The sequence below is a fragment of the Schistocerca gregaria genome, chromosome 2 (genome assembly GCF_023897955.1).
Source record: "Schistocerca gregaria isolate iqSchGreg1 chromosome 2, iqSchGreg1.2, whole genome shotgun sequence".
NCBI lineage: Eukaryota > Metazoa > Arthropoda > Insecta > Orthoptera > Acrididae > Schistocerca > Schistocerca gregaria.
Window position 1 is genome coordinate 887115642 of NC_064921.1, and position 10291 is coordinate 887125932.

The 10291-nt window shown below is 41.1% G+C and overlaps 1 long non-coding RNA gene across 1 annotated transcript; it reads left to right on the forward strand.

Annotated features, from left to right (window-relative positions):
- The first annotated feature begins 635 nt into the window (after window positions 1–635).
- On the forward strand, window positions 636–4575 carry LOC126335317 (uncharacterized). Its single transcript, XR_007564856.1, has 2 exons — window positions 636–1800; window positions 4037–4575. It is a non-coding gene; the product is annotated as an uncharacterized LOC126335317 (long non-coding RNA).
- Window positions 4576–10291: the final 5716 nt, after the last annotated feature.

Here is a 10291-nt window from a genome sequence, read left to right on the forward strand (position 1 = left end):
TATTACCCCTATTAAATATTGTATTTATAACCCTGTATTCACCTGACCAAAAGTTTTGTTCCTCCTGCCACCGAACATCACTAATTCCCACTATATCTAACTTTAACCTATCCCTTTCCCTTTTTAAATTATCTAACCTACCTGCCCGATTAAGGGATCTGATATTCCACACTCCGATCTGTAGAACACCAGTTTTCTTTCTCCTGATAACGATGTCCTCTTTAGTAGTCCCTGCCCGGAGATCCGAATGGGGGACTATTTTACCTCTGGAATATTTTATCCAAGAGAACACCATCATTATTTAATCATACAGTAAAGCTGCATGCCCTCGGGAAAAATTACGGTTGTAGTTTCCCCTTGCTTTCAGCCGTCCGTAGTACCACAACAGAAAGGCCGTTTTGGTTAGTGTTACAGGGCCAGATCTGTCAATCATCAGACTGTTGCCCCTGCAACTACTAAAAAGGCTGCTGCCCCTCTTCAGGAACCATATTTGTCTGGCCTCTCAACAGATTCCCCTCCGTTGTGGTTGCACCTACGGTATCTGTATCGTTGAGGCACGCAAGCCTCCCCTCCAACGGCAAGTAAGAACAGCTGATCACAGAAACAGGGCAGTAAGACATGGACTTCCAAGGGCAGTAAGACATGGACTTCCATTTGGTATGAGACTAGTTGAAATCCGTGTCCAGTGATTCAGATTTAGCCATCGCAGTTTCCTTAAACTGCTTGAGGCAAGTGCTGCACTAATTCGTGTGAACAGTTAGTGCTCAGAGCCACAGACCGTCACTGATTTGAATCTAAGACAGTGATCTGTCTTGAACGACTTCTTAAAGGGATGTTAGACCATAGGGTTCCTTCATTCATTCATTCCTTTCTTTTCTTAAATGCAGGCACTGACAGGCATTCTCGCCACATGTAATGAGTCATTGTCCCAGAGTATACTGTAACACACTAAGATTAACATGTTGCCCCATGAAACGGCCAGCTCTTCAACTATTACATACAGCACCGTGAATTATTGCTGTTAAAAATTGTTGTAATTACCCAGTTTTTGTGCAACTTTGTATAACCGTCTGTAAAGATAATAGTTAATTACAGTAAGAATTTCAGCTTTTATCTAAAAGTACCGTTTTGTATATGAAAAATTACGCAAAACACAGAATGTGTTAATTTTTATGATAGATAGTATCCCAACATGTTAATATTTTACTTCAGAAGTTAGTGAAGAATCTTAATTAAGTACCTGACCCTTAAATGACAGTGTATATAATATTTTGAGGAAAATATTAAAATTTACGTAATAGTTTCATTTTGGGACTGGTGCTATAAGTTTATTGCAGGATGATGATACTTTCAGTTGCTGTGTTGTCGGAGTGAATGAATGTAGCAAGTACATGAAGTGTTGAAATTGTTAAGAATTGTGAGTGAGTGTGGGAATCAGACTGTGCAGCTTTGATGTCACATACATGGGGTAAAATGATGATTGAAAAAGCGGCCAGATGTGGGTGCCGTGAACTTGGGTGATGGGGATCCAAGGGTGAATATTGGGAAAATTTAATTAAATGAAACCTCTCACTTGTATTTTTGTTTAAGGTGTTGCGACCAATGCAGTTAAGATGGCCATTCTGTATCTACAAGATGTTAAGGTGCCAAGAGGCTGTTTTTATTTTATAATGTTAGCAGACATTTTAGTCTGCTGCTAATCCGCATGAAATTTTTATACCTCTTAAACTGTTGTTTGGTGCTAGCTAGTGACTGGATTGGCATGTCACTGGAGTTATATTCTCAGTTCAGCGTATTTTGGTGAGTATTTATACACAATAAATGTTTAGTTACCTTCATTCTGAAAGCAACCATTTACTCTGTTTATTTTAAGTACCATTTCTATAGTTGTATTGAGGTGGATAGAGATAATACAAAAAATTCCAAAAATATTCTGGTAACATATGTATTGTAGACATTTAATTAGATGACAGACAAAATTGATTTTTAAAACTTTGTTTGCAAATTGGTTAACCTAACCTCATTGTTAAACTCCTTCCAGTGATTCATGATGCCTAGGACTTCCAAAAGATACTCTCAGTTGTACATTATTATGCAGGCTGTTGCTCCATATGGAAAGCAAAAAATAAAAATAAAAACACCATTATGCGAAGTAATCCAGAGACACTCCTGCTGTAAATACTGAGATCAAGAAGAAAGATGATCAGACTCATTGTCCTAACCACCTTCAACGAGAACTTGTTGAATGTCGTATAATTTGTGCAGATTGGGGTTATCCTTTAAGTGCCTTTGACTTGTGTTGTTTCATAAAATATCACTTGGACAAAGAGGGCAAGAATCTAGCTAAATTTAAAGACAGCACAACGGGTATGAGTGAGGACGTGGCTTCCTGACTAGACACAAAACTAAACACTCTCAACTCTCAAAATAGTAAAAGGAGCCAAGCACAAATGTCCCCAGTAATTATCAACACTTTCTTTGATGAGCTGACAGCCTCAATGGAAGGTACTGGAGTCAGTGTACCATCACATCTGATGATAAACTAAGATGAATCTTCGATCTCTGATGACTTAGGCCAATGCAAACTTATTTTTTAAAACATGATGCAAATACCAAGAGAAGGTGATGAATCAAAATAAGTCCATTGTATCTGTCATGTTCACAGTGTCTGCTTCTGGGACGATGGTCCCCCCCCCCCCCCCCCCCCTCCTCCCAATTATATAATCTACAAATCAGTTTATATGTATGACTTGTGGTCTGATGGTGGTCCTCCAGGTACCTTCTACAACTGCAGTTAAGCCTGGCTAGATGAAGGAAACTGCTTTCTTGACTGGTTCCAGACGTTACTGTCCTCACTACATGAATTTGCGGGGAGGAAGATTGTGATACGTGACAATTTAAGTTCTCGTGTATTTCCAACAGTTGTGAGGCTATGTGAGGAACATAACATGTTGTTTGTTTTCCTTCCTGCAAATTTGATGCATTTGACACAGCTATTATATGAGGGTAGTAACTTACATAGTGTCACCTATTTATCACAACCGATATAAAAGAGTTACATGTTTGCACCTATACTGTCCTTCAAAGTAGTCACCAGTGTTGTGTAGAACCTGTTGCCAGTGATGTGGAAGGCAAAGTTTACGATTAGCAGAGCCTGTTCTGTTGATGGTGCGAATGGAGCGGTCTAAAGTTAGGTGATTCTCGTGCACGACTGTGATGATGTTATCCTAACACATTATGTTCCTCCACGGGAGAGCGTCAATGCACAGTATTACTGTTTGTTTTTGGAGCATCACCTGCGACCAGCTGTGTGAAAGAAGCGGCGACACTTCGTGCGCAACCCACCTGTCATTTTGCACGACAATGCACGGACTCGTACAGCGCAAGATGTGGCTGCTCTGTTCGGTCAATGGGACTGGGAAGTACTGTACCATCCACCGTACTCCCTGGACTTAAGTCCTTGTGACTTTGATTTGATTCCGAAGATGAAGGAACCACTTCGTGGCATTCACTTCAGAACTGTTCCAGAGATTAGACAGGCAGCAGACAGCTCCATTCGCACCATCAAAACAACAGGCTCTGTTAACCGTATACTATGCCTTCCAAATCGCTGGCAGTGGGTTCTACATAATGCTGGTAACTACTTTCAAGGACAGTAACAGGTGCAAACATGTAACTCTTTCGTATCAATTGTGAATAAATAATTGCCGCAATTTAAGTTCCAACTCTCTTATGTTGCCCTTTTCCACCCACTCAAGACAAGTTGGAGAAAAGCTCTTGAGAACAGTAAATCAAAATCAAATGTCAAAAGCAGAGCATTTGATAAAGTGTTTTCATTTCCTACTGAAGAAAACATTAAACTCAAGGGAAGAAGTGTTGAAAAATCATATCCAATCTAATTTTCAAAAGGCAGGTAGGTTTTCAAAAGGCAGGTAATTTCCTCTTAACTGGAAGAATGTACTTGACTACATGCCAATTGAACGTGAAAAACTGCAACAAATAGTCTGACAGAATTCTTAAAACTGATGTGTTACAGGGATGATGAAGCAGAGCGGACTTTCACAAAACCAGTGTTGTTGATGCAGAACAGTTGTCGGATGATAAAGAAGAAACTATTCCAGATGAAGTAGACACATCTGTAGAAGATGGATAAAATGGTGATGCAGCCATTGCAGATGACAGGATAAACAATTTAAAGGAAGGAGACTGAGTTAAGGTCAAGTTTTCTTGCGATAAGTGTGTGAAGGTATTCATTGGAAAGATTCTTTAAGTTTTTAAGGAAAATGGACAATACATTGGAACATTCCTTTGCCAATCGAAGAAGTGCTCAGATGTGTTTGCTTTTCCTGATGTGACCGATGATTGTGTTTTCTCAAAAGCAGATATTATTGGTGTTTTGAAGACACCAACTATGCAAGAAGGATGTCACACGTTCAATCCAAACCCATTTTTGTAATGACTGATTTGTTTAGTTAACCAATTTGCAGATTTTATGCTACCCTTGATTTTTATAATTTTAAATTGTATTGGTAAAATTACAATTATTGGTTTAAAATAAACAAATACTCACTAGTACTACTGTTTATATGTAATAAATATCATCAAGTCTTTTAAAAAAGATAGGTCCTTTCCCTATAGACCCCACCAGATACTTGGAGAGGGAAAACAATGATAAATAAATGCCTGTCCCTTTTCATCCTGATGGTGGGGAACCAGAGACACAAATGTGCGTGCGCGTGTTCAAGAAAAAGAAAAACAGATATTTATTGTACAGCATGAGCAGTGTTACACAATACAAAAATATTACCTTCAGCAGGAAATTATTTATTGTTCAGGAATAACAAAAGAAACACACATCTGTCTCTATTCACCCCAGTTTATGGTTCTTTAGAAATATAATACTCACTTCAGATGATTCGAGGTGGAATTAATTTGATAACTGGGAAAGTCTTATTTTGTAATTTCATGTAAATTGATATCAACTGGGTCTGGTCCAAAGAGGAAGAGAACCAGGGTATGTGAATCATAATATTAATTTCGTTGGCTACTGTGTTATTTGGCCAATCAGAGAAGTGGTCTTTTAGCTTGTTTTGGTAGTGGGAGAGCAATTTCATGCTTGGATCAGTGCATCTGTGGTCAGCTCATGTGATGAGGTCACATGTTCTGGACCTCTTGGTAGTTTTGTTAATTTAGTGGGATTTGAAGAATTTAATCAATTGTTAGAAGTTCGTGATCATTTGTGGATGACATCTAAGAAAAGTTTTCAATTTTCTGTGGGGACTGAGTCTTTTTTCCGGCGTTTATAAATTCCACGTGGAATGCTGTGCAGTAAACTTTCATAGAACTAAAAATGATATACATAGTACCTAAGTGGGCATTCAGAACTGTTAGATGCTGTGTAATTTTTACAAACTGTTTATTGGCTAATAAAAAGTGCTGTTCTTCCAATAACAGATAAGAGTTCAGTTTTTAAACTGTCTGAGAATGAAAGGATTAGCACAAACCGTGCTTATTTTCATTTCTGAAACTGTATGGTAGGATGGACTTAGTAACAAAGGTCTGTACACAGTGTGATAGTACAGACCACAGTTAATCTAATGCAAGCACTTTTTTCATTTAGTAGTTACAGCCAGGTCTGGTAAAAATCAACTCACACTGACAGCACAATACAATTCTGTTCACTCCTTTGACACATGTAGTGCAGGTAATTTTTTACAGATTTTTGCAGCTGAGGAACTGTAGTTGTTATTTCAGGATGGGTTATACTTCTGAAGAACTCACTAATGTGAGTACTTTAGAGTGTTAATAGAAAGGCAGAAAATTTTGCGCCATCACAAGTCCTATGATTGGTCTGATGCGGCCTGGGACAGCTCTCTCCTGTGCCAACCTCATCATCTCAGAGTAGCACTTGTATAGAGTAAACCATTCAGTGTTGAATACTAAGAAAATCACTGGAAGTATCTGCGTAAAACACAAGCCAGAAATTTGTAGCTGGAGAAAGTTTCGAGACCAAAGATAAAGGTAAGGCAACTATAGATTAAAATTATGTGCCAGAGTGGGACTTCAACAGAGGCCTTTGCCTTTTGCAGGAAGGTGCTTTACAGACTGAGCTATGCAAGCATGGCAGTGACTCACTCTCATAGCCGTGAGGCCGGGCTGTGGGTTGTGCTTGGCTAGCTCAGCTAGTAAGCACTCCTGCGAAAGTTTGAGACATGGTCTGGCACACTATTTTAATCTGCCAGGAAGTTTCAACTCATTGCACACTCTGCTGCAGAGTGGAAATTCATTCTAGAAAGGAACTATAGGTTGATAATTTTCAAGAGTCTAGGTATTGCCTTACAGCCAGAAATTACCTCGGTGGTATTGGGTGAGGTCATTATGTACCCCCACAAATAGTATTAGCCTCCTAAGTATTCAACGCTGTTGGCTGTTATATTGTACTCCATTTTAAGTACAACAGATGCTAGCTGTTTACCACCTAGTAACAATCATTAGTCAGCAATGTATAATTGCACCAATTGTCATAATTCAAGTAAGGAGTGCATCCAAAATAATTTGTACACAATATTGGCATTAACTGCTGAGCATGTTTCCCTGACATTGGTGAGGGGTGGATGTGAAAGGTGCACCTCATGCCAACGTAATTAGCTTGGAAGGACTCCTTAAGGCCTCATATTCACCTCTAACGCTACCCTGTCTTCCTAAAACTGATTACTCATCATCTAGCCTTTACAAATTGAGATGTTCTTTTTTTTAGATGTCTTGAAATTCCACTCCTGACTTATTACAGTACTCAGGTATCAGATAATGGTAACATGTCGTAGCAGATAAATCTTGCACTGAAAAAGGTTACATTTATCATCATTATCAATATCATCATCGCTTTTAACATCGAAGATCAAGAGGTGGGTGGAGTAATTTATGACCTTGTAATCTAGTCCTTATAAACCCACAATTACCACCTTCATTATAACATCATGGAGACTCCATCCATAATTGGAAATGGTGTTTTTCTTCTGAATCAGTTGTGAAAGATACAAAATCAGTTCCAGTTGGAAAATTTACGTTATGAAGCATGTAAGTTATTACCTTAAATCACTACAATGTGCTATGAAAACACTTCACTACCAACAAGAATCATGACAGTGAGAGGTTTATTTTTCCATGTGAATACAAATCAGCATTTTTAATGCACTTCCACAAGTTTCATGTGCTCATTGAAATTCTTGTTGTTGTGGTGTACAGTCCAGAGACTGTTTTGATGCAGCTCTCCATGCTACTCTATCTCCAAATAAACACTGCAACCTACATCCTTCTGAATCTGCTTAGTGTATTCATGTATTGGTCTCCTTTTTACCCCCACACTTCCCTCCAGTACTAAATTTGTGATCCCTTGATGACTCAGAATGTGCCACAACTTCCTCTTCACCCTAATCCTGTTCAGTAGCTCTTCATTAGTTACATGATCTCCTACAAATCTCCTCTTTCTTCTGTAGCACCACATTTCAAAAGCTTCTATTCTTTTCGTATATAAACTGTTTATTGTCCATGTTTCACTTCCATACATAACTACACTCCATACAAATACTTACAGAGAAGACTTCCTGACACTGACTTCGGTCGCGCAGCTTGAGGCTGTTGCCAATGGGCACCACTGTGGGGAGCCGGACTTGGGTATCACGGGGATGTCAACCTCGTTCCGTCTGTCCCCAGATCGGTCTGCCGCTGTGGTTGCTCCGGTTGCTGCCCGCAGTGGGGCTGAGCCCTCGCCTGTGGTTGATTGGGATGTCGTTCCAAGACGTGGCAGACAGCGAAAGGCGTCCCCGGAGGCTGATCAGAAAGCCTCCCTGGTGCATCTGACAAACCGGTTTCAGGCACTTTCTCTGGCTGAGCCAGATGCAGCTCCCTGCCCTGTTTCAGAGGATCATTCTCAGCCTTCAAGGTCCAGGCAATCGCAGAGGATGGGCTCACTGGTAGTTGGGAGCTCCAATGTTAGGTGTGTAATGGGGCCCCTTAGGGATACGGCGGCTAAGGAGGGGAAGAAATCCAGTGTGCATTCCGTGAGGAGTCATTCCTTATGTGGAAGGCGTCCTCCCGGATGCCATGAAGAGCACAGGGTGCAGCCAGCTGCAGGTGGAGGCACATGTCGGCACTAATGACGTGTGTCGCTTTGGATCTGAGGAAATTCTCTCTGGATTTCAGCGGCTATCTGATTTGGTGGAGGCTGCCGGTCTTGCTTACGAGATTAAGGCAGAGCTCACCATCTGCAGCATCGTTGACAGAACCGACAGTGGACCTTTGGTGCAGAGCCGGGTGGAGGGTCTGAATCAGAGGCTCAGACGGTTTTGCGACCGTATTGGCTGCAGATTCCTTGACTTGCGCCATAGGGTGGTGGGGTTTCGGGTTCCGCTGAATAGGTCAGGAGTTCACTACACTCAGCTGGCGGCTACACGGGTAGCGGAGGCTGTGTGGCGTGGACTGGACGGTTTTTTAGGTTAGAAGGCCTCGGGAAAGTGCGGGATGGGCTGCAATGTCAAAGGGTGCTTGGCAATTACAGGACGTGCTTGGATCAAGGAACAGTCGGAATTATAGTTGTAAAATGTTGTAGTTGCGCTGGAAAAGTCCCTGAGCTTCAAGCGCTAATAGAAAGCACAGAAGCTGATATCGTTATAGGTACAGAAAGCTGGCTAAAGCCTGAAATAAGTTCCGCAGAAATTTTTACGAAGTCTCAGACGGTGTTCAGGAAAGATAGATTAGGCAGAATTGGTGGTGGAGTGTTTGTGTCTGTCAGTAGTGGTTTATCTTGTAGTGAAGTCGAAGTAGATACTCCGTGCGAATTGGTGTGGGTGGAGGTTATACTTAACAGCCGAATTAAGTTAATAATTGGCTCCTTCTACCGACCCCCAGACTCCGATGATACAGTTGCGGAACAGTTCAGAGAAAGTTTGAGTCTCGTAACAAATAAATACCCCACTCATACGGTTATAGTTGGTGGGGACTTCAACCTACCCTCGGTATGTTGGCAAAAATACTTGTTCAAAACCAGTGGTAGGCAGAAAACGTCTTCCGAGATTGTCCTAAATGCTTTCTCCGAAAATTATTTCGAGCAGTTAGTCCACGAACCCACGTGAATTGTAAATCGTTGCGAAAACACACTTGACCTCTTGGCCACAAACAATCCGGAGCTGATAGAGAGCATCATGACTGATACAGGGATTAGTGATCACAAGGTCGTTGTAGCTAGGCTCAATACCATTTCTTCCAAATCCATCAGAAACAAACTCAAAATAATTTTATTTAAAAAAGCGGATAAAGTGCCACTAGAAGCCTTCCTAAAAGACAATTTCCGTTCCTTCCGAACTGACTATGCGAATGTAGACAAGATGTGGCTCAAATTCAAAGATATAGTAGCAACAGCAATTGAGATATTCATACCTCATAAATTGGTAAGAGATGGAACGGATCCCCCGTGGTACACAAAAAAGGTCCGAACGCTGTTGCAGAGGCAACGGAAAAAGCATGCGAAGTTCAGAAGAACGCGAAATCCCGAAGATGGGCTAAAATTTACAGATGCGCGAAATTTGGCACGTACTTTGATGCGAGATGCCTTTAATAGGTTCCACAACGAAACATTGTCTCGAAATTTGGTAGAAAATCCGAAGAAATTCTGGTCGTATGTAAAGTACACAAGCGGCAAGACGCAGTCAATAACTTCTCTGCGCAGTGCCGATGGTACTGTTAACGACGACTGTGCCGCTAAAGCGGAGTTATTGAACGCTGTTTTCCGAAATTCCTTCACCAGGGAAGACGAATGGAATATTCCAGAATTTGAAACACGAACATCTGCTAGCATGAGTTTCTTAGAAGTAGATACCTTAGGGGTTGCGAAGCAACTCAAATCGCTTGATACGGGTAAGTCTTCAGGTCCAGATTGTATACCGATTAGGTTCCTTTCAGATTACGCTGATACTATTGCTCCCTACTTAGCACTCATATACAACCGCTCGCTCACTGATAGATCTGTACCTACAGATTGGAAAATTGCGCAGGTCGCACCAGTGTTCAAGAAGGGTAGTAGGAGTAATCCATTTAACTACAGACCTATATCATTGACGTCGGTTTGCAGTAGGGTTTTGGAGCATATACTGTATTCAAACATTATGAATCGCCTCGAAGAGAACGATCTATTGACACGTAATCAGCATGGCTTCAGAAAACATCGCTCTTGTGCAACGCAGCTAGCTCTTTATTCACACGAAGTAATGGCCGCTATCGACAGGGGATCTCAAGT